Source organism: Canis lupus, chromosome 15 (genome assembly GCF_003254725.2).
Source record: "Canis lupus dingo isolate Sandy chromosome 15, ASM325472v2, whole genome shotgun sequence".
In the NCBI taxonomy this organism is placed as follows: Eukaryota; Metazoa; Chordata; class Mammalia; order Carnivora; family Canidae; genus Canis; species Canis lupus.
Window position 1 is genome coordinate 22092808 of NC_064257.1, and position 5387 is coordinate 22098194.

The 5387-nt window shown below is 46.7% G+C and overlaps 1 pseudogene; it reads left to right on the forward strand.

The window, feature by feature from the left end:
• Positions 1-202: 202 nt before the first annotated feature.
• Positions 203-1107, forward strand: LOC112654678 (peptidyl-prolyl cis-trans isomerase FKBP3-like; annotated as a pseudogene).
• The last annotated feature ends 4280 nt before the right edge of the window (positions 1108-5387 follow it).

Below are 5387 nucleotides of genomic sequence, written 5' to 3' on the forward strand. Positions count from 1 at the left end.
ATCAGGTTGAGAAAATGATGATAAGAAAGAGATAAATACATAGATTACACAGAAATAAACATGGCTTGGTTATAAGGGAAATCTAAACACATTTGTAGGTCTAAAGGAAGAAGCCAGTGGACGCAGAAAGATTGAAAAGTAAAAGAGAAGAGACAGAAGATTAAAATCCCAGATAGGAGGAAAGCAGAGGCAGCAGGGGAAGATGGCGGTGGCCGATCCACAGTGGGCCTGGATGTGGAGCAGCTGCGCAGCGAGCAACTACCCAAGAAGGACATTATCAGGGTTCTACAGGACCATGGTCCAGATTCATTTCTTACAGAACATAAGTTATTAGGAAACATTAAAAATGTGGCCAAGACAGCTAACAAGGACCATTTGGTTATAGCCCACAACCATCTTTTTGAAAGTAAGCGTTTCAAAGGTACTGAAAGTATTAAGTAAAGGGTCTGAGCAGGTGAAAAATGTGAAGCTTAATGAAGATAAACCCAAAGAAACCAAGTGTGAAGAGACTCCGGATGAGGGTCCACCAAAATATACAAAACCTGTCCTTAAAAAAGGAGATAAAACCAACTTTCCCGAAAAGGGAGATGTTGTTCACTGCTGGCATACAGGAACACTACAGGATGGGGCTGTTTTTGATACTAATATTCAAACCAGTTCAAAGAAGAAGAAAAATGCCAAGCCTTTAAGGTTGGAATAGGCAAAGTTATGAGAGGATGGGTAAAGCACTCTTAACTATGAGTAAAGGAGAAAAGGTTTGACTAGAGATTGAACCAGAATGGGTTTATGGAAAGAAAGGACAGCCTGACGCCAAAATTCCACCAAACGCAAAACTCATTTTTGAAGTGGAATTAGTGGATATTGATTGAAATAGCAATGCTTCAGATATAAAGACATCAGCAACAATAAGACATGGCCTTGAAGAAACTTCTGTAACTAGAGCTGGTTACTATTGTAAGGGAAGAGTCAACTGGAAAATTCAAGAACTCAGATATTGTTTACCCAATCCCCAACTTTTAATATATGTAATCCATCATAATTCCCTAAAGTTTGAAATGTTTTACTACAGCTGTGTAAAATATTAGTTAAGGTGAAATGACTTTCCTTTTACCTGGTGTTGTAAACTAAAAGGCTCAATAAAAATGTATTCAGTGTCTTGAAAAAAATAAAATCCCAGATAGCAGGCATGGGCCCTAAGAAGAGGGATGATTCAGCCATCAATAGGAGGACAAAAATCCCATGTCAGATGGAGAAAAATCTACAGCTCTCCTGCCAGCCCAGGCCCCACTTGTTTCAGAAAGACAGTGGCCATTACCACTATGGCCCCATGGAGCTTTTGATGTAAGGCCTGACACAGAAGGGCACAGGCTACCAACAAAAAGGAGGGGAAAAATGAGTGAAGAAACACACGGACAGCAGGGAGACAGCTACTCTGAGCAAAAAATCTGATACTGAAAAGAATCTGACATCGGAGTGAATCGTATCATTCACCCACAGGCCTGCTGCCCGCTCAGCCCCCCCCCCCCCCCACAAATGCCCTCAGATTCCAGCCAAGAGCCTGCACACAGCCTCGGGTCTCTAGTTCAGGAAAGAGAATGGCCCAGGTTGGAGTTCACAATCTACGAGTTCATTTGGGCTCCGCCTGAGGTAAAGGTCAAGGGGTGGAAGGGAGCTGTGTCCATGTCCCAGAAGTTCCAAGCCCCGGATTCAACAGGCCCTGAATCCCAAGGGTCAGTCCCAACCTCAGCCAACATTTTTGGTGTGCAATGGCAGCAGCCTGCTTGCACGGCCACGCACTAACAGAACCCATGTTATTATCCGACATCAAATTTAATGATGCAGGAATTTTGGCTCCACATTTCTCTGTAACCCAATCTCCTTAAATTGGCCCATGGTGGGAGAAAAGTACTCCAAAATAATCACCATAAGAACAAAATTATTTCAACGAGATGAATAATCCCTCTCCTCCACGCAAAGCAAAGAAAAATGTCCCACGTCTTCCCCAACATCCATTCAAAAAGGTACCTGAACCAGCAGTCCTTGGTGAGCCAACAGGAACTTCCACTTGCTTAGAAACTAGAATTCCACTAGAACAAGTCACTTTCTACCCAGTGGCAGCGGAGGAGCTGAGAACTACTTGCTGCACTGTTTAGTTGCTTTAATAGGGCATCGTTAACATTCCCTCTTCGTCCCCCTCTGGAGAGGCGAAGGCAGGGAAATGGTCCACCAGGTGTGAGTACAGACTCTCTAATGAGCGCCACTGTAACCAGGGTTTCTGCTCACGGATGTGCTAAGTCAGGCGCGTGCATCAGTAGTGAAACAACAGTGGCAAGTGTTTCGGATCTGCCTCCTGCGCTGAATCCGTATTCTGGTTCTAATTAGAGCTACAAAGATTTTCTATATAAAATTTCACATTTCTAAAAAATAAAAAATTAAAAAATAAATAAATAAATAAATAAAAGTTCACATTTCTAACTTTGCATCCATCTGGTACTGACGCTTCCTTGGAGCCACAGTCCTCAAGGCAATAGTCACTCCTGGGCGTGTGTGTGTGTGTCTTCCTGGGACAAGACCCATTTGACCTCACTGGGAGTTCTCAGTGACAACACCTGAGAACTGCTCTCAGACAACAGCCTGCCCAGGGCAGGGCTCCATTTGTCTTTCCTACGGGTCATCTGTCCCGGGGAGGTGGCCTGGTGAGGTGAATCCTAACTGAAGGCCTGTATGCGTGGGCAACCTGGATGCCCGCGCCGAGCCCCATTCTGCTCGTTGCATACAGGTGCACCGTACAGAACTGGAGAAGGTCCCACCACCCGGCCCGGAACACGCCCCACCACTGGCATTGGAGGACTCTTCCGATTCTTGGAGAAGAACCATCGTAGAGTCAGGCACCTGCCATGTGCAAGCTGCAGCTGCCACCACGCTGAAGGCTGTGGCTTCCACGGTAGCTTCACCACCTGCATAAACCTGGGTGTGTTTCTGCTCCCATCTTCTTGTCCTTCCTCTGCCTGCACTGGCCTTGTCCTCATCCGCAGACTTCATTCCTAACTACCTCCGGCTCATTCACTCGTCCAGCAAGTGTGGGTGCAGGCCATGCAGCCGGCCCACTGCAGGCACACCAAGACCCTGGAGGAAGACAGCGGTTTGATTTTGAAAGAGAACGACCCATCGCAATGCTGCAAACCTTGATTGCTGATATCCAGCACTCAGAGGGAATCTGTGCATGGTGTCGTGATACTTAATGCAGAATGTGTGGTGGCAAAAGTGACGAAGTAACGACGCAAATGACAAATGCTGGGAAGTGGAAGGGAGGGGATATTTCTAAGGAGAAGGCCTGGGGGATCAAGAGACACTTCCTAGAGTTCATGGAAGAATAAGTAAAGGTATAAACATTGGCACCAGCAGGGCAATTGTAGTTGACATTACTGGTTCCAGTCTCCTGGTTCCTATAGGAGACATTACTCGTTCCAGTCTCCTGGTTCCTGTAGGAGACATTACTGGTTCCTGTCTCCTGGTTCCTATAGGAGACATTACTGGTTCCAGTCCCCTGGTTCCTGTAGGAGACATTACTGGTTCCAGTCCCCTGGTTCCTGTAGGAGACATTACTGGTTCCTGTCTCCTGGTTCCTGTAGGAGACATCACTGGTTCCAGTCTACTGGTTCCTGTAGGAGACATTACTAGTTCCTGTCTCCTGGTTCCTATAGGAGACATTACTGGTTCCAGTCCCCTGGTTCCTGTAGGAGACATTACTGGTTCCAGTCCCCTGGTTCCTGTAGGAGACATTACTGGTTCCAGTCCCCTGGTTCCTGTAGGAGACATCACTGGTTCCAGTCCCCTGGTTCCTGTAGGAGACATTACTGGTTCCTGCCTGCTTATCACCTCCCCGCTCATCGCCCGCTTCCCTCTGCCTTTTGCTTGTTTGCAGAGCCCCGATTGTATCCAGAGCCCAGATTGTCTTCATCTGTCCAACGTTCTCCTTTGGAATCAGGTGCTGAGGAATGACTGGGGTAAATCAGGATTCATCTAAATCATGGTAACTCCACATTCCTTGTCATTTCTGGGGTGTGGGAACGTGGCTGGCTCTTGCCAGAGACACGAGGGGAAATCTGCGCTGGCCTGCTGGCAGGCATTAGGGGGAGAAGTAGCCAGCCTCTCCTACGCCTTGAGACATTATCCGAATTAATTAACCTTATACTGTTCTCCCATCTTGGAGCATCTTATTGTGGGAAAAGACATTTTCCTCACTGCTTAAATATTTGGAATTGACTTTTTTTCTTACTAGAAGTGAAAACAACCTAACATGCAATAGCTCATGGAGGAAACTAAAATGATGGTTTGATGTAACTGAGTGGGAGGCAAAAAGAAGGAAGGAGGAAAGAGAAGTGAAGTAAATTCCCACGTGTGCTAGTGGAAGGTCAAGGTCAATGTATTTTATATGTGATTATGTATATACATTTTAAACTTAATTTTTAAAAAGGATTTTATTTATTTATTTGGCAGAGAGAGAGCAAACACAAGGAGGGGGGAGGGTCAGAGGGGAAGCAGACACCCCCCACCCCCCACCCCACCCCTGCCACTGAGCAGGGAGCCCGTTGCTCCATCCCAGGCTCCATCCCAGGACCCTGGGATCATGGCCTGAGCCGAAGGCAAATGCTTAACCAACTAAGCCCCCCAGGCGTCCTGATTTTATATATTTAGAGAGATGGAGTAGTCATCAGAAGAAATGAGTTAAAAATGGGACTGGAGCTGAGGAGGGGAGGGATAAGTAAATGTTCCTTTCCTTTATAAGCCCTTTTGCACTATTGTATTTTGAAGCCATGTGCACGTGTTATTTTTGATAAAAGCTTTAAAATTTACATAAAGGCGAAGATGGATTCAAAACTAGAAATTAATTTCCTCTTCTGGAGCCACTAGAGAGAAAAATAAGGTTCTTTTCAGACACCAGTCGGCAAGGTAACAGAAGCACTTTCCACCCAGGAGTTGTTCCAGGGCCCCAGGGCTCTTCCTTGTGGATCAGGGCTAGAGTCGTCCCTCCTCCCTCCCCTCCTCCCTCGGGCCGGATGTGGCTTAGGCTTTGGCAGTGCAAGCCTTTGAAATAGAGGCGACCAGGGAGCTGGAAGGCCAAGAAAGGGAAAATCACCCAGCTGCAGTGCCCCCGGTTCTCCTCTCCCTCCAGATGATGCAAATGGCACAGACTCTCAGATGGCACCAGGTCCTTAACACAGTAGCAGCCAGAGGAGTGGGACAGCTAAGCGCGCTGAATTTCTCCCACCGCAGCATCGTACCGATTTTCTCCAGGCTGATTTTCACTCTTCGAAGATACAAGAGAAAATTGCCTTGGTTATCTTGACAGCCTCCTGGGGGATGTGAACAAAGATCACTCTTCA